The following is a 19,675-nucleotide window of genomic DNA, read 5'->3' as shown; positions in this document are numbered from 1 at the left end:
CCTGAGTAGCTGGGACTACAGGCACATGCCGCCAAGCCCGGCTAATTTTTTGTATTTTAGTAGAGACAGGGTTTCACCGTGTTGCTCAGGCTGTTCTCGACCTCCTGACCTCATGATCCACGCATCTCAGCCTCTTAAAGTGCTGGGATTACAGGCGTGAGCCACTGTGCCTGGCCCATAATGAGTTCTTTTTTTTTTTTCTTTTTGAGACGGAGTCTCGCTCTGTCGCCCAGGCTGGAGTACAGTGGCCGGATCTCAGCTCACTGCAAGCTCCGCCTCCTGGGTTTACACCATTCTCCTGCCTCAGCCTCCCGAGTAGCTGGGACTACAGGCGCCCGCCACCTCGCCCGGCTAGTTTTTTGTAGTTTTTTTAGTAGAGACGGGGTTTCACCGTGTTAGCCAGGATGGTCTCGATCTCCTGACCTCGTGATCCGCCCATCTCGGCCTCCCAAAGTGCTGGGATTACAGGCTTGAGCCACCGCGCCCGGCCAATGAATTCTTAATATTATGTTGCTATTCATGTTAAAAGACTTCCTGGTCACCTCCTGCAATATCTGGGAAACATCAGTTTTGGAATCCATAGTCATATCTAATAAAGGCTCATTCTCTTGCCTTATCTTAGAAATAAAATAAAACAATAATCAATACAAAAATTGCTGTCTTTGGTCTCCATACTTTTTCATTTTTACAAGAAACTTCTTACGTAAACCTTACAATGTCAGTGTAAGAGTCACAATATCAGTGTAAGAGTCAATTTTCCTCCCCCCACCCTTCCTCCCTTCCTCCCTTCCTCCCTTCCTCCCTTCCTCCCTTCCTTCCTTCCTTTTTCTTTTCTCCAGAGTCTCGCTCTGTAGCCCAGGCTGGAGTACAGTGGCACGACCTCCGCTCACTGTAAGCTCTGCCCCCGGGGTTCACGCCATTCTTCTGTCTCGGCCTCCCTAGTAGCTGGGACTACAGGCGCCCGCCACCACGCCCAGCTAATTTATTTATTTATTAATTTTTTTTTTTTTTTTTAGTAGAGACGGAGTTTTACCGTGTTAGCCAGGATGGTCTAGATCTCCTGACCTCTTGATCCGCCCACCTCGGCCTCCCAAAGTGCTGGGATTTCAGGCGTGAGCCACCACGCCCAGCCAAGAGTCAATTTTCATACTCCAACCTAACACTCTGCCTTATAGGTACTCAATAAATATTTTTTTGAATGAACAAATATTTTAATTAATTAGTTCTAAACCTAAGATTATTCTGGGGTGCGGAAGGAACTAACATGAAAAATTCAGAGATATTAGCAACCATATCGATCTTTCTTTTTTTTTTAACTTGCATCACTGGCACATCTTTTTTTTTTTTTAGTATGTATGACTCTCTTTATTGCAATATTCACTTTGTTGTGGGATGGTCTAAAATTGACTTTGCAATATATTTGAGGTATGCCTGTATACAACAGCATTTCTGTTTTTTCTTTCCTTTTCTTTTCTTTTTGAGACAGAGTCTCACTCTGTTGCCCAGGCTGGAGTACAATGCTGTCATCTTGGCCCATTGCAACCTCCACCTCTAGGGTTCAAGCAATTCTCCTGCGTCAGCCTTCTGAATAGCCGGGACTACAGGTATGTACTACCACGTTCAGCTAATTTTTGGGTTTTGTTGTTGTTGCTGTTGTTGTTTTGAGACGGAGTCTCACTCTGTTGCCCAGGCTGAAGTGCAGTGGCATGATCTTGGCTCACTGCAACCTCCACCTCCCAGGTTCAAGCGATTCTCCTGCCTCAGCCTCCTGAGTAGCTGGGACTACAGGTGTGAGCCACCATGCCCAGCTAATTTTTGTATTTTTTTTTAGTAGAGACAGGGTTTCACCATGTTGACCAGGATGGTCTGGATCTCTTGACCTCGTGATCTGCCTGCCTCGGCCTCCCAAAGTGCTGGGATTACAGGCATGAGCCACCGCACCTGCCCATTTTTGTATTTTTAGTAGAGACAGGGTTTCACCATGTTGGCCAGGCTGGTCTTGAACTGCTTACCTCAAGTGATCCTCTCACCTCAGCCTCCCAAAGTGCTGGGATTACAGGTGTGAGCCACTGCGCCCAGCCTAACCACATCATTCTTAAACTACCTGACCTTTTGGAACTCACAGTTGAAGCTAGGAATTCTCTATTTTGCCACTCTGTCTACAATCATCCATTATCTACATAATATTGCAGCTCTTCCATTATATTGTGGAATGGCTGTGAAGTCACACAAGGCTCAATGTCAAGTGTCGTCTGATACTCCATCGCACAACTAAACCCCATGTCACTTAGCAACATTTCCCTGCCCTGCTCTCTCCGCTCTTGTTGAGAAGCCTGCTCCGAGACTGTGGAACTTAGCAGGGGTGAAGGAATATCTAGTGACTGATGCTTTATGTCCAGGAATTTTCAAAGGCTGTAGATGACTTTTGGTTTTGGGTGGTAGTTTTTGTTTTCTTTCTTACATTTTTTCTTTATTAAAGGATTAGAATTTATAAATAATAGAGTGTACTGCACAATGGAAGATGCAGAACACAAACATGTTGAACTAGAATAGTATTCTTTAGCACTGGTGGTGCCGCACCTTTATTGCTAAAGACCTGCTGTTGGGAAATGTGGACACTCCTTCTTATACTTCAGGTTACAGCCCTGTCCAGTTAAGCAATACACTACTTCACGCTGGAGACCTGAATTTAAATGAGTTACAACTAACTTTTATGTAGGGCAGCAAGGCGCATGAAAAGGAAAACAAATGCGTACGAAGGATAAAAGAATCACTCCTTTCTTTTCTTTCTTTTTTTTTGGAGGTGGGGGAAGAGTCTCACTCTGTCACCAAGGCTGGAGTGCAATGGCGTGATCTTGGCTCACTGCAACCTCTGCCTCCCAGGTTCAAACAATTCTCCTGCCTCAGCCTCTTGAGTAGCTGGGATTACAGGCACCCGCCATTATGCACAGCTAATTTTTGTATTTTTGTAGAGATGGAGTTTCACCATGTTGGCCAGGCTAGTCTTGAACTCCTGACCTCAGGTGATGTGCCTGCCTTGGCCTCCCAAAGTGCTGGGATTACAGGCGTGAGCCACTGCACTCAGCCCTTTCTTTCTTTTTTGAGTCAGAGTCTCGCTGTTTCACCAAGGCTGGAGTGCAGTGGCGTGATCCCAGCTCACTGTAACCTCTGCCTCCCAGGTTGAAGTGGGAATCACTCCTTTCTATATAACACCTTGGTGTAATTATAATTCTGAGGGGATAAAGCAAATACATAAACACTAGCCTATATGGACAAAGCTAAGCTAAAATTACTCCAAAACCTTGTTCACATAATTGCTTTCTTTAAAAAATTAAGCTATAAAATATCTCTTGGTTAATCAATTAAAGTAGTAATTATAATAATTAAATAGTCGTATGTAATTAAACTCATGGTAAAATACTTAATTTTTTTTTCTTTTTTTTTTTTTTTTTTTGAGACTGAGTTTTGCTCTTGTTGCCCAGGCCGAAGTACAATGGCATGATCTCAGCTCACTGCAACCTCCGCCTCCTGGGTTCAAGTGATTTTCCTGCCTCAGACTCTGGAGTAGCTGACATTACAAAAGCCTGCCACCACACCTGGCTAATTTTTGTATTTTTAGTAGAGATGGGGTTTCACAATGTTGGTCAGGCTGGTCTTGAACCCTTGACCTCAAGTGATCCACCCGCCTTGGCCTCCCAAAGTGCTGGGATTACAGGCGTGAGCCACTGTGCCCAGTCGATACTTGAATTTTTAACCACTCAAGGCAGAAATAATTTATTTCCTTTCATCCAAAATGATGATTTTTATTTTTCATCTACCTTTCTTTCATAAGTAATAATTGTAAACAGTATAATCAATACTTATAAATAAATGCATGTTTTTATGATGTCAGAATTAAATTAAACATAATTTTTTCTTTTCTTTTTTTCTTTTTTCATACTTCACAGAAGTCATTTTTTTAAAAGCTACTTTAAAAGTATATGTGTTGTGGCTGGGCGTGGTGGCTTACATCTGTAATCCCGGCACTTTGGGAGGCTGAGGCGGGTGGATCACCTGAGGTCAGGAATTCGAGACCAGCCTGACCGACGTGGTGAAACCCCCATCTCTACTAAAAATACAAAAAAATTAGCCAGATGTGGTGGTGGGCACCTGTAATCCCAGCTACTTGGGAGGCTGAGGCAGGAGAATCGCTTGAACCTGGGAGGCAGAGGTTGCAGTGAGCCGAGATCACGCCATTGCACTACAGCCTGGGTGACAGAGCAAGACTGTGTCTCCAAAAAAAAAATATACATGTTGTAATCTGACTAGATACCAAAGTACCCATAATTATCTGATATGTGCCCATTAAAAAAAGGTATCTACTTTTACACTGGTGACAATAGAATATCCCCTTTAAATGTTTGTATTTCTTTTTGTTTTGTTTTTGAGACAGAGTCTTGCTCTGTTGCCCAGATTAGTGTGCAATGGCGCAATCTCGGCTCACTGCAACCTCCACCTCCCAGGTCCAAGCGATTCTCCTGCCTCAGCCTCCCAGGTAGCTGGGATTATAGGCGCCCCACCCCAACTCCCACCCCTACGCCCAGCTAATTTTTGTATTTTTAGTAGAGAAGGGGTTTCACCATGTTGGCCAGGCTTGTTTCGAACTCCTGGCCTCAGGTGATCCGCCCGCCTCGGCCTCCCAAAGTGCTGGAATTACAGGCGTGAGCCACCGCGCCCAGCCAAATGTTTGTAATTCGTACATTTTCTGGAATAAAATTCATTAGTTGAGTTTATATTGAAATGTAGTAATTCCTAGTTTCATAAATTTTATGTATATAACATTTGAAGGATCCTGATTTTTTGCCTTCTTATTACATAGTGCTAAATACACAGTATACATGAGATTTTGCCGAGTTGAAAACTGCAATTATGGATTTCAAATAAATAATGCTAAACTAGTTATATGTAAAACGAGAAGGTTAGGTTTATTTATAAATATCTACTTGTATAGATTCTCTTCAGATTCTCTAATTGCATGACTTAAAATTCTCTCTCTCTCTCTGTTTTGTTTTTTTTTTTTTTTTGAGAGAGTTGTTCAGGCTGTTCTTGAACTCCTGGCCTCAAGGGATCCTCTGGCCTTGGCCTTCCCAAGTGCTAGGATTACAAGCATGAGCTACCATGCCCGGCCTATGTCAGCTTTTTAAGAACCTTGAGATCAAAGAAATAAAAGAAAAATTTCTGAAAATTTCCATATGTACTGAAAACTCTAACTATATACTATATATTAAATCTAGCAAAAAACTGATGGTTGGGAACCTGCAACCAGGATTGAATAGCCTTGTTTTATAGAAGTGTACCAAAACAATTAGAAAAACATAGTAGCTTTTAAACAAAATTTGCTTACAAATTATAGTTTAACACAATTATAAAGTAATAAATGGCATTAAGTTACATAGGTTATGTATCACATGGCTGACCATCTGATGCCTTCCAAAGGCTGCCAAAGCTGCTGCAAGCCAGGCTGAGGCTTGAAGAACCCCCGAATCCCTGTATCTACAAGGATGCAGGTGTCTCTTGTCTAGGACATTTCAAGGAAATATCTTCTCCCTATTTCCCTGCTCACAACCAATTTACATACATAACAGGGAATCTGTAGGATCTGGAGGCTCAGAGAAAGGTGCAAAAAGGTAGAGTGACAAAAATGGACTTTTAAAATCTGTTCAGTCAGGTATTCTTTGGTTAACAAGTAGAAGAAAGCTATCCTAACCCAATTTAAAAGGGAATGATCAGCCAGGCGCAGTGATGCATGCCTGTAATCCCAACACTTTGAGAGGCCAAGGAGGGTGGATCACTTGAGTCCAGGAGTTGGAGACCAGCCCTGGCAACATAGTGAGACCCCAACTCCAAAAACAATTAAAATTTGTCAAGCATAGTGGCACATGCCTGTAGTCCCAGCTACTCTGGAGGCTGTGGTAGGAGGATTAATTGAACCTGGGAGGTTGAGGTTGCACTGAGCCATACTTACACTACTGCACTCCAGCCTGGGCGACAGAGCGAGACCTTGTCTCAAAGAATAAATAAAAATTGATTTATTGATTAATTAAAAGGGGATGATCAGAAATCCAGAGGGGAAGATCACAGATCCCAAGTAGAAGTCACAGATGTCAAAGTTGTCAGACCACTACTCTCTCCACCTTTGCATACGCCAAAAAAATGGCTGCCACTGCTCACACTACCTGACTCTCCAGCTCTGGTGTCCTCCACTGAGCTAGTGACTCAAAGTTGAAGTCTCTGGGTTCAAATTCGCAAGCAAAATAATTGGATTGGTGCCCACATAAGCAGCACATACACTAAAATTGGACCAATACAGAGAAGATGAGTATAGTCACTACGCAAGGATGACACCCAAATTTGTGAGGCATCGCATGTTAAGTGGGGAAAAAGTATCTGAATGGATTAGGTGTTCTTCTCTGATCCAATCAGCTGCAGCTAGGGAGACAAGGTCTAATAGTAAGTAGCATAGCTGCCCCTGCCAGGGACTCTGTGGCAAGGCAGATTTTCTGAGATGGGGAAGTGGGTAGGGATAAGACAATTAATATCTCAAATTCCTAGACACCAAACAGGCTGAAATGGACTTTCTGAGTTGGACTTTTTCATCTCTATCTCTTGAGTTGGAGGTTCAGGCTCTGCAGGGAAGAAGCGTCAAATCATATCAGCTTATTCTCCTTATTCCAAAAAAGGCAGGATTTCGGTGTGTGGCACATATAGCTTGGTTATTAAAAATTGGAGTGGTCTGGCCGGGCACGGTGGCTCACATCTGTAATCCTAGCACTTTGGGAGGCCAAGGCAGGGTGATCACTTGAGGTCAGGAGTTCAAGACCAGCCTGGCCAATATGGTGAAACCCCATCTATACTAAAAATACAAAAGTTAGCTGAGTTTAGTGGTGGGCACCTGTAATCCCAGCTACTTGGGAGGCTGAGGAAGGAGAATTGCTTGAACCCAGGAGGTAGAGGTTGCAGTGAGCCAAGATCACGCCACTGTACTTCAGCCTGGGCAACAAAGAGAGAGTCTGTCTCAAAAAAAATAAATAAATAACCAACTAAAACCTGTGTCCAGATAACAGAATAGCTTTTGTTCTTCAGCTCCACATAAAAATATCACTATAGCCAGGCACAGTGGCTCACACCTGTAATCACAACACTTTGGGAGACCAAGGCAGGCAGATCACCTGAGGTCGGGAGTTGTAGACCAGCCTGACCAACATGGAGAAATCCTGTCTCTACTAAAAATACAAAATTAGCTGGGCGTGGTGGTGCATGCCTATAATCCCAGCTACTCAGGAGGTTGAGGCAGGAGAATCACTTGAACCTGGGGAAGCGGAGGTGTGGCAAGCCGAGGTTGTGCCATTGCACTCCAGCCTGGGCAACGAGTGAAACTCTGTCTCAAAAAAAAAAAAAAAGAAAAAAGAAAAAAAAAAAAAATATATATATATATATATCACTACAGATTGATTGATTGATTGAGTTAGAAACAGAGTCTGGCTCTGTCACCCAGGCTGGAATGCAGTAGACTGATGATAGCTTACTATCGCCTAGAACTTCTGAACTCAAGCTGTCCTTCCCCTCAGCCTCCCGAGTAGCTGGAACTACAGGCGCTTGCCACCACGCCCCCAATAACTTTTTTTTCTTTTTGGTAGAGATAGGGTTTTGCTATGTTGTCCAGGCTGGTCTCAAACTCCTGGACTCAAGTGATCCTCCCATCTTGGCCTCCCAATGTGCTGGGATTACAACTGTTAGCCACCATGCCCAGACCACATAAAACTATCCGGAGAGGAGCGCGTCCCAGACCCGCGCCCACCAGGCGGTCCCGTCCCCTCCCATCCCATCCCACCGCACCGCCGCGCCCGTCAGCCATGAGCTCCACGCAGTTCAACAAGGACTCCTCGTACCGGCTGTCCGCCGAGGTCAAGAACCGGCTCCTGTGCAAATATGACCGCCAGAAGGAGGCAGAGCTCTGCAGCTGGATCCAGGGACTCACCGGCCTCTCCATCGGCCCCGACTTCCAGAAGGGCCTGAAGGACGGGACTGTCTTACGCACACTCATCAACAAGCTACAGCAGAGCTCAGTTCCCAAGATCAACCGCTCCATGCAGAACTGGCACCAGCTAGAAAACCTCTCCAACTTCATCAAGCCCATGGTAGGGAAGGCATGAACACTGTGGACTTGTTCGAAGCCAGCGACCTGTTTGAGAGTGGGAACATGAGGCAGGTGCAGGTGTCTCTTCTCGCCCTGGTGGGGAAGGCCAAGACTAAGAGGCTGCAGAGCGGGGTGGACATCGGCCTTAAGTACTGGGAGAAGCAGAAGCAGAATTTCGACGATGCCACCATGAAGGCTGGCCAGTGCGCCATCGGGCTGCAGATGGGCACCAACAAATGCACCAGCCAGTCGGGTATGACTGCCGACGGCACCAGGAGGCATCTCTACAACCCCAAGAACCACCTCCTGCCCCCCATGGACCACTCAACCATCAGCCTCCAGATGGGTACAAACAAGTGTGCCAGCCAGGTGGGCATGACAGCCCCCGGCACCCAGTTGACACCAAGCTGGGAACCGACAAGTGTGACAACTCCTCCATGTCCCTGCAGATGGGCTACACGCAGAGCGCCAAGCAGAGCGGCCAGGTCTTTGGCCTGGGCCGGCAGATATAGGACCCCAAGTTCTGCCCTTAAGGCACAGTGGCCAACGGGGCTCCCTCGGGCGCCAGCGACTGCCCGGGCCTGATGGCGGTCCCTGAATATCCGCCTTACTTCCAGGAGGAGGCTGGCTACTGAGGCTCCCAGCACGCTCTCTCCCCACAACGTCTCCCCGTCTGAGTTTTTGGGTTTTTCTGTGTTTTCGTCTTTCTTTTTTCTTAAGCTGTTCAGTGTTGCCAATCAACCCAGGGTCTGTGAGTGGCGGTATGGGATCAGGGAGCAGGTCTTTTTCCCCCTTGCCTTGGTCCTTCGTAGGACTGAGCCACCGGACTATGGGGGAAGGGGTCAAAGCCGTATCCCATATGTGTAGGGTGAGGGTCTCTGCTGGCAAGTCCAGGCTGTGGGCCAAGCTGTGCTGGGGAGAAGAGACTTAGGCTTGGAGGGAACCAGTCCCCGAAGGTTTCCGGTTGCCTTGTCTCTTCCCCATTTTGTCAGCCTATCAGTTTGTGGTTTCTGTACCCGCAGAAGTTTCAGGAAGTATTAACAAAAGAAAAATACTTCCCCCCCCCCCCCCCCCCCCCCCCGAGGAATAGGGCAGGGACAGTGGAGAGAGTGCTGGGAAATGAGTCCCCTGGGAAAGGGGGCCTGGCCACCATGCTAAATATCTCAGGCTGCCAAGTGGCTGCATTTCCCTAGCACCCTCAGACCAACAGACCTCAGACCCTCAGACCTGCCCCAGGGCCGGTGGGAAAGTGAGGCCCGTACAATGAAGTGGAATTCTGCGTTGTTGGGGCTAAGCCTGACCCCCTCTCCATGCTAACCACCCCCCTCCACTATGGCCTCAGTCAGTTTTGTTGATGTTGTTGTTGTTGTTGCCCAGGCTGGAGTGCAGTGGCAAGATCTTGGCTCACTGCACCTTCACCTCCCTGGCTCAAGGGATTCTCCTGCTTCAGCCTCCCAAGTAGCTGGGACTGTAGGTGCTCCACCACGCCTGGCTAATGTTTGTATTTTTAGTAGAGATGGGGTTTCACCATGTTGGCCAGGCTGGTCTCAAACTCCGGGCCTCAGGTGATCCGCCCACCTCAGCCTCCCCAAGTGCTGGAATTATAGGTGTGAGCCACCATGCCCGGCCCCTCAGTAGGTTTTAAGGAGCCTCCAGCCCTCCTTCTCCCTTTCTGGGCCTGACCAGCTATACTGCTCCATCTCCCCTGGCCATACGCCCTACCAAATACTACACAGGGACCCCCACCCAGGAGCCCTGCCCCATGAGATAATGTGAAATATGACTGTGGACCAAACGCAGTAAAACCGCTGTAAGAAGAAAAAAAAAGTGTGTGTGTGTGTGTGTGTGTGTGTGTGTGTGTGTATCTCCTGAGAGAGAATATATTTATACTCATAGTTTATTATTCCAATTATTCAAGTTTTTATCTTTCTCAAATAAGAAGAGTGCAGAATAAGCCAGAAACAGAAGTTAAATAATTTAATATTTTCATTCTATTGCCCTAATTATAATACCATTCTATATTATTAAAAACACACACACACACCAGGCAAGGTGGCTGACGCCTGTAATCCTAGCAGTGTGGGAGGCCAAGGTGGAAGGATCACCTGAGATCAGGAGTTCACGATCAACCTGCCCAACATGGTGAAACCCCGTCTCTACTAAAAATACAAAAATGAGCCAGACGTGGTGGCATGTGTCCGTAAGTCCCAGCTACTTGAGAGGCTGAGGTAGGAGAATCCCTTGAACATGGGAGGTGGAGGTTGCAGTGAGCCAAGATCATGCCACTGCACTCTAGCCTGGGTGACAGAGCGAGACTCCATCTCAGAAAAAAGCAAAAACAAAACAACAACAAAACACACACACACATACACACACACACAGAACAATCACATTTTACTTCTGATTTTTAAATTTGTGGTGATCCCTTGCTTTTATTAATTGGCTGGTCGGGTGCAGTGGCTCAGGCCTGTAATCTCAGCACTTTGAGAGGTCAAGGCGGGTGGATCACTTGAGGTCAGGAGTTCAGGCAAGATGGTGAAACCCAGTCTCTACACAAAACACAAAAATTAGCCAGGTGTAGTGGCGTGTGCCTGTGGTCCCAGCTCCTCAGGAAGCTGAGGTGGGAGGATCGCTTGAACCCAGGAGGCAGAGGTTGCACTGAGCCGAGATCGTGCCACTGCACTCCAGCCTGGGCAACAGAGTGAGACTCCGTCTCAAAAAATAAAATAATGAAATAAAATAAAATAAAATAGGCTGGGCACAGTGGCTCACTTCTGTAAACCGAGCACTTTGGGAGGCCAAAGTGGATGGATCACCTGAGGTAAGGAGTTTCAGACCAGCCTGGTCAACATGGTGAAACCCCGTCTTTACTAAAAACACAAAAATTAGCCAGGCGTGGTGGTACATGCCTGTGATCCCAGCTACTCGGGAGGCTGAGGCAGGAGAATCACTCGAACCTGGGAGGCGGAGGTTGCAGTAAGCCAAGAATGCGTCACTAATTTTTTTATTATTTTATAGAGATAGAGTCTCATTATGTTGCCCAGTCTCCAATTTTTAAAAAATCTCAGCAATCCTAGCTTTAATTTCCTAGCATTCTTTTTTAGTTCTTTGAATTCTCCTCATTCACAGTATTCTGGTTTTGTGTGATTGTTCTGTTTTTTTTTTTTTTTTTAATGAATAGAGTGCTTTCTCTTATTTGTATGGGATATAATAATGGTCTTATCCTTGGAAGTTTCCTTCTACTTCCTGCATTATTTCTGTTTCCTCTGGTTTCCTTTTTTGCCTATTTAACTTTTTTTTTTTTTTTTTTTTTTTTTGGAGACAGAGTCTTGCTTTGTTGCCCAGATTGGAGTGCAGTGTTGAGATCTCGGTTCACTGCAACCTCTACGTCCCAGGTTCAAGCAATTCTTATGACTCAGCCTCCCGAGTAGCTGGGATTACTGGCTCGCATCACCACGCCTGGCTAATTTTTGTATTTTTAGTAGAGGCGGCAAGTTTCACCATGTTGGCCAGCCTGGTCTTGAACACCTGGCCTCAAGTGATCTGCCTGCCTTGGCCTCCCAAACTGCTGGGATTACAGGCGTGAACCACTGCATTCAGCCTATTTACTTTGGTTTCTCTTTCTCTCTTTAATGTTGAAAGCTCTCCTCAAATATCTGACACTTGACATTAGTATTTAAGCTTGAAGCATTACAAACGGATGGTAAACTCTTGACTTGTGGACTTGTGGTCCTCATGATAGGAAAACCAAGTTCGGTTTTTTAAGTTGGAATGAGTCTTGACTGTAGATACACACGTCTTTTACTTAGGGCTACTTCACTTCTACAAAGTAGAAGCTTCCTAACTCTGGGAAACATAAACCTGATTCTGCTTTTTTTTTTTTTTTAGACAGAGTCTCACTCTGTTGCCCAGGCTGGAGTGAAGTGGCGCAATCTCAGCTCATTGAAACCTCCACCTCCTGGGCTCAAGCAATTCTCTTGTCTCAGCCTCCTGAGTATCTGAGATCACAGATCTTGTTGCCCAGGCTGGAGCGCAATGGTGTGATCTCGATTGACTGCAGCCTCTGCCTCCTGGGTTCAAGCGATTCTCCTGCCTCAGCCTCTGGAGTAGGTGGGATTACAGGTGTGCGCCACCATGCCCAGCTAACTTTGTATTTTTATTAGAGACGGGCCAGCCTGGTCTTGAACTCCTGATCTCAGGTGATCTGCCCACCTTGGCCTCCCAAAGTGCTGGGATAACAGAGTGAGCCCCCACACCCAGCCTGAGTTACCACTAATTTTAAGAAGATAAACATTATAAATGATGAAAAATTAACAGAGTAAATAAAGTTTTTGTAAATATACAAAAGGAACCTGTACACTTCTCAAAAGGCCTTTAAAAAATATCTCTGCAGGAAGAACTCATTCTCCTGCAGAGAATCATTAAAGTGAAACAGTTAATGTTCATGAAGCTACAAAATTAATAGCTCAGCTGTAATACAGTGGTGAAGCATCTAAATCCCCCAAAAGACCAATACATTATAAATGTTTTATATAAAAAAAACTTACTATGAGCAATAAACTCAGTAACTGAATTTGTATAAATATTTGTCCTCAGAAAACATGGGCTTTTAAATTTCAATCTGACAGATGTTTTGAGATAGTGATTTGTGGGACTCCAATCATGGGGTCGGACCCCAATAATACTGATTAATGGGACCCCTTAACTTTCTAACTTTGTCTACCAGTGGCCTAGAAAGACTAGGGAAGTTTTGGGAGTTTTGGGGACTTCATTTTGTAAACTCTAACTAGCATCACCCCTAGACCCAGCAGGAGGGGCCCCTGCCCTTAACCCTGCATGTCACAAATAAATGCCAAAATGTGTTTATTAAATGACACACAGATACCTTTGTTACTTGGAATCCAGCTGGTCATCCAGCTGGCACTGTATGACTTGCAAACTTAAACATCCACTCCTGGAAATAACACCTATTAGACCCCAAGGAAACACTTCACATCACTTGTTCTATGTCTACAAAACAAAAGGGAACCGAATACAAATGCCATGGTTTCTGCTGCTGTTGAAGTAGGAGAAAGACCTTGCTTCGGAATGTGGGGAGGATTCTGAACAGCAGAAACAGTTAGATAAGAGAAAAGACAAAATAATTAGCTTGTCAAGTAAATTCTTCCTCTCAGTGTGAAAGCAATAGCTTTTGGCTTAACAGAGTATCTTTTCCTAGTGTCAAGCATTTTCTTGCTTTTCTTAGGACACCAGAGATGCTCACAAATTAGGATGAAATTTCAGATGGGTAGCTGAGAAACATTCTGCAAAACTGAGCACTTTTATATTATTCTTAAATGTTTGTATAGATGTAACAAAGTGTGATACTGATTCTTTACATTTGCAGCAAAAGTGACACGGAATGTTAGAATTGCAGATAGTTTTTTTTTGTTTGTTTTCTTGAGTCTCACTCTGTCACCCAGTCTGGAGCATAGTGGCGTGATCTTGGCTCACTGCAACCTCCACCTCCCAGGTTCGAGCAATTCTCTTGCCTCAGCCTCCCCAGTAGCTGGGATTACAGGCATGTGCCACCATGCCTGGCTAATTTTTGGATTTTTTTAGTAGACACGGGGTTTCACCATGTTGGCCAGGCTGGTCTTGAACCCCTGACCTCAGGTTATCTATCCACCTCAGCCTCCCAAAGTGCTGGGATTACAGGCATGAGCCACTGTGCCCAGCTCGAATTGCAGATAGTTTAATTTTATTAAAATGTTTAATAAACTTTCATTTTCTTTTTTTCTTTCTTTGTTTTTTTTTTTGTTTTTGTGTGTGTGTGTGTGTGTATGTGTGTTTGAGATGAAGTCTCACTCTGTTGCCCAAGCTGGAGTGCAATGGTGCAATCTTGGCTCACTGCAACCTCTACCTCCTGGGTTCAAACAATTCTCCTGCCTCCTGAGTAGCTGGGATTACAGGTGCCTGCCACCACGCCCGGCTGATTTTTGAATTTTCAGTAGAGATGAGGTTTCACCATGTTGGCCAGGCTGGTCTTGAACTCCTGACTTCAGGTGATCTGCTCGCCTGGCCTCCCAAAGTGCTGGGATTACAGGCGTGACCCATTGTGCCTGGCCTTCATTAAATTTTCAAAAAATTAAATTAAAAAACTTTAGCCTTATCTACATAATTTTAATTTTATGTTTTGTTATTAATTTTAGTTCATTTATTGATTGTTTTAAAGTTTTAATAGATAATCAAGGTTAGAGGAAATATAGTTTTTGGAAATATCTCAAAATAATTTCCTGATTATTTTACAATTTCCGTAAAATAATGTAAATGTAATATAAAATGGAAATGTAAAGGTTTTTTATCATTCACTTTAATGCATATTTTATACACTGTAGGGATCAAAGGAGCGCTTTCCCCTTGACCCTCTGAGGGTTCACTGAAAATCGCTGTCATGAGGCAGTTTAATGGAAGAACAGGCATACAAATTTATTTAACAAGTACATAACGAGCACAAGAGGAAAATCACAGAGTCATTCCCCACCCACATTGTGATTCAGAAGCTTATAGACCACGCTAGCAAAACAGGTTGTGGAAGTAGGGAAAAGAATTCTGTTACTAGGGAGAATGAATGGATTAGGGAACAGAGATTAAATTGTACATGATCCTGTGAAAAGCTATGTTCAGGAAAGCTACATTCCTGGTCTTCCAGGGAGGAGAAAAAAATTAATTTTTTTTGATGGTCTAGATCTTAGGAAGATAAAGAAACTCCTATTTTACAGAGGGTGGGGGTAGGGAGAGGTGTAAGTCAGAGAGACCTTGAGGCTTCCTCAGTTCACCGAGCCATATATGGTGGTATCGGTTTCTGAGCTCCAACAATACTTTCTTTTTTATTTTTTCTTTGAGACAGAGTTTCGCTCTTGTTAACCAGGCTGGAGTGCAATGGTGCAATCTTGGCTCACTGCAACCTCTGCCTCCCCGGTTCAAGCGATTCTCCTGCCTCAGCCTCCCAAGTAGCTGGGATTACAGGCGCCCAACACCACACCCAGCTAATTTTTTGTATTTTTAGTAGAGGCTGGGTTTCACCATGTTGACCAGGTCAAACTCCTGACCTCAGGTGATCCACCTACCTCAGCCTCCCAAAGTGTTGGTATTACAGGTGTGAACCACCGCGCCCAGCCTCCAACAACACTTTCTAAACAATTACTTTTTCTTTCTTTCTTTCTTTCTTTTTTTTTTTTTTTTTTTAGAGACAGTCTCACTCTCTTGTCCAGGCTGGAGTACAGTGGCTCAAACATAACTCACTGTAACCTCAAATTCCTGGGTTCCGAGCAATCCTCCTGCTTCAGCTTCCCAATTAGTTGAGACTACAGGCATGAGCCACTGTGCTAGCCCAATTACTTTTTTAATCATTTAAATGACAGAATAAGTATAGTTGAGATTATAACATAAAAAGTAAATACATAAAAAGAAAATACAGGCCAGGTGCAGTGGCTCACGCCTGTAATCCCGGCACTTTGGGAGGCTGAGACGGGGGATCACTTGAGGTCAGGAGTTAGAGACCAGTCTGGTCAACATGGCGAAATCCCATCTCTACTAAAAATACAAAAATTAGCCAGGCATGTTGGCAGGTGCCTGCAGTCCCAGCTACTCCAGAAGCTGAAGCTTCAGAATTGCTTGAACCTGGGAGGCAGAGGTTGCAGTGAGCCAGATCATGCCGTTGCACTCCAGCCTGGGCAACAAGAGGGAAACTCTGTCTCAAAAAAACAAAACAAAACAAAACAAAATTAATGTAATTCAATGTAATCTGAGGCATTACCGTGTTGTTTCTTTCTCCATTACTTTAGCTTCTATTTCTTCTGTATTTTGCAGTAACAATACTGTATCTTTACATGTTGTTTTACAGTTTCTTTTTTTTCTTCTTCTTCTTTTTTTGAGACACAGTTTCACTCTTGTTGCCCAGGCTGGAATGCAATGGCACCGATGCTCACCGAGATGCTCACCGCAACCTCCGCCTGCTGGGTTCAAGTGATTCTCCTGCCTCAGCCTCCCGAGTAGCTGGGATTACAGGCATGTTCCACCACGCCTGGCTGATTTTGTATTTTTAGTAGAGACGGGGTTTCTCCATGTTGGTCAGGCTGGTCTCAAACTCCCGACCTCAGGTGATCCGCCCATCTTGGCCTCCCAAAGTGCTGGGATTACAAGTATGAGCCACCGCACTCGGCCTACAGTTTCTAAAACACTTTTCTCACTTACAGTCTCTGGAGTCCCACAACAGCCTTGGGCAGTAAAACTTGCATTGACATTAGAGAAAATCATGTTTTCTTTTTCTTTCTTCTTTTTTAAATAGAGATGGGGGTCTTACTATATTACCCAGGCTGGTCTTGAACTCCTGGGCTTAAAGCAATCCTCCTGCCTCAGCCTCTCAAAGGGATGGGATTACAGGCATTAGCCACTGTGCCTGGCCAAGAAAACCATGTTTTCAACACCATCAATGTGACAGATTTGTGAAACCAGAGGAACGCTGGTAAACATTTAACAACCGGTGTTTAACAATCACCCAGCTGAGGGTATGGAGAACCCTGATTATAGTTTGCCAATTTCACTGACGTAAATAGTCACAACATGGCTAATTTCAAACCACCACTGTGATGTCAACTGACTCCCCAAATTTCTGAGAGTGTAACAATTAGCTCTCACAAACAGTAGGAAGCCAGTTCCAGCACACTACTTGGTCACTTTACATTGAATCTAAGGCCAGGTATGGTGGCTCATGCTTGTAATGCCAGCATTCTGGGAGGTTGAGGTGGGCAGATCATCAGTCCAGGAGTTCAAGACCAGCCTGGGGAACATGGTGAAACCTGGTCTCTACTAAAAATATGAAAATTAGCCAGGCGTGGTGGCGCTTGCCTGTAGTCCCAGTTACGTGGGAGGCTGAGGTGGGAGGATCACTTGAGCCCAGGGAAGTTGAGGCTGCAGTGAGTCAAGATGGAGCCACTGCACCCCAGCCTGGGTGACAGAGTGAGACCCTGTCTCAAAATAAAAACAACAAAACAAGTTTCCATATCTTGTTTTTATAAGGAAAGTAGTTTTTGTCCCTTTCTTTTTTTCCTCTTCTTCCAGGCTAGACTGTGGACAGATTAAGTCAGCTTCAATAATAAGAATAAAGATTTTACTCTATGGTCAAAATGGGTTAGAAGGAACCTGGTTCCCTGAATGATCTCATGGAACAGAGCTGCCCACTGACCCTAGACTACCTGCCTACCTCTGTACTGTTATGTGAGAGAGAAATAAACCTTAGTCTTTGAGTTATTGTATTTGGGGATCTCTTTGCTATAGTAGCTTAGTGACTTCTCAGAAGAGGCAACATTTAAGCTAAGATGTAAATGACAAGAATGAACAAGCCATACCAAAAGGGAGAGAAAGAGCATTTCAGATAAATGAAAATGACCTAAAGGGAGACAGGTCAGTATGGATGGAGTACAGAGAGTGAATGGTAGAGATGAGGTTGGAGGATAATTAATTCAGGATCAAATCACATAAGGATTTGAAGGCCAGGGTAAGAAATTTTCATTTTAAGTGTAATGGGAAACCACTGGAGAATTTTAATAAGTGTCATAATTGGGCTTATGTTTTAAAAACATCATTCCATCTTGGGCTATGGAGACATTTTAAAAAATGAAAACAAAAAACAATCACTCTAGCTGCTCTGTGTTAAATCAAGTGAGGTGGCAAAGTGAAGACAAACACTACTATAGTTAGAAAGCTACAGTCATAGTTCAGGGGAGCTAATTTTGTGCTCTGAACTAGGATGGTGGTATAAATGAAGGTAGAGAGATCAAATTCTTGAAATGTTTTAGAAATATCAACAAGGCTAATTATGAGTTTGGATGTAGGACAATGCAGGAAAGAGTGGAATCATTGATGATTCTGAGTTTAAGCAACTGCTATTTAACGAGGTGATTTGTTGTGTAAAGAGTGGACCATAAAGAGGTAAGAAGAGATAAGAGTGGAGACAAAGAGGTCAGCGGGAAGCTTGAGTTGAGGACAGCTGAGTTTTTGTTAATTTGTTTTTGCTTTTGTGGGGAGGAGGCAGATTTTGCTGTGAACAGCTCTTTTCTAGTAATGTTAGCTTCTATGTGCTTGTTAGGCATTCAACTAGTCAGGCAAGTGTCTCAAAGGTCTGAAATTCAAGGAAGATGTCTGGGCTGGAGATATGAATTTGAAAATCATTAATATTATGAGCGGGTCATAAAGCCATAGACTGGATGATGTAGGTCATCTAGGGAGAAAATGTATGTAGAAAAGAGGGCAGAGGCATAGCCAAGAGCACTGAAGCATTGGGAAGAAAATTCCAAGGAAAACCAAAAAAGAGAGATGTCAGGAAAGACTGGAAACTTGCTTCTAGAAGGCAGGCATAGTTAATTGTGTCACAAGCTATTGAAAGATTGAGTAAATGGGGATTGAGACCATTTACTGGTCTCAATGGCTTTGGCAACCACTGGCTTTGGCAAGAAGTGGGCTTTGAGAAGTGCCATTTCAGTCAAGTGCTAGGAATAAACACCCATCTGGAGAATTTGAAGGAGAGATGAGGAGGTAGGGACCACAAGTATAGACATGTCTTTACATCTTTTAGGGAGTTTTGCTGTTAAGGGAAGCAGAGAAATTGGGTGATAGCTGAAGGTAGAAGTGGGGTCAAGTAAGGATTTTTTAAAATTTGAGTAAGATCTTACTAGGAATGATTACCAAAGAGAATAAAGGGAAGGAGTACAATCAGAGGTATCTTAAGAAGGCCTAGTGAATGGGAGTCCTTTAAGTAAGTGTTTTGTGTGCAAACTGCTATAGCCAATGAGGCATTTTTATTTTTATTTATTTATTTATATTTATTTATTTATTTATTTTGGGATGGAGTTTCGCTCTTGTTGCCCAGGCTAGAGTGTAATGGTGCGATCTCAGCTCACTGCAACCTTCACCTCCCAGGTTCAAGCGATTCTCCCGCCTCACCCTCCCTAGTAGCTGGGATTACAGGCATGTGCCACCATGCCTGGCTAATTTTGTAATTTTAGTGTAAACGAGGTTTCTCCATGTTGGTCAGGCTGGTCTCAAACTCCCAACCTCAGGTGATCCACCTGCCTCCCAAAGTGCTGGGATTACAGGCATGAGCCACTGCGTCCAGCCAAAGCATGTTTAAAAAACTGGAAGTGTGGGGAAAAAATGGTCACTATTGATGGAAATGGGGCTGAGAAAGGAAATCATTTTAGAAATAATGATAAATGTATTTTTGACATATTGAGTTCAGGAAAATATTTAAGCAAAGATTAACCAACTTAGTACAAGGGATTTTTATTTTTATTATTTCTATGATCCGAAGAGAAACCAGAGTATACAAGGAATTTTGAGCTTCAAGATAACAAGAAAAATGATATATTTGACAAAGGACGAATCCAGTTGGTAGACTCTATTTAAATTATCCTGTATCAAATTAACAAGGATTTACTTTGCCAAGATTCTTGGCACTTT

General features: G+C 44.1%; 1 non-coding gene and 1 pseudogene across 1 annotated transcript; both read left to right on the top strand.

Annotated features, from left to right (window-relative positions):
- The first annotated feature begins 6,305 nt into the window (after window positions 1-6,305).
- LOC116275509 lies at window positions 6,306-6,412 on the top strand. Its single transcript, XR_004184637.1, has one exon. It is a non-coding gene; the product is annotated as a U6 spliceosomal RNA (small nuclear RNA).
- A 1,383-nt stretch (window positions 6,413-7,795) lies between these two features.
- LOC101008724 lies at window positions 7,796-9,223 on the top strand (annotated as a pseudogene).
- Window positions 9,224-19,675: the final 10,452 nt, after the last annotated feature.

This window comes from Papio anubis, chromosome 6, assembly GCF_008728515.1.
Source record: "Papio anubis isolate 15944 chromosome 6, Panubis1.0, whole genome shotgun sequence".
In the NCBI taxonomy this organism is placed as follows: domain Eukaryota; kingdom Metazoa; phylum Chordata; class Mammalia; order Primates; family Cercopithecidae; genus Papio; species Papio anubis.
Note: the sequence above shows the minus strand (reverse complement) of the source record. Positions and strands in the feature narration are given on the sequence as shown.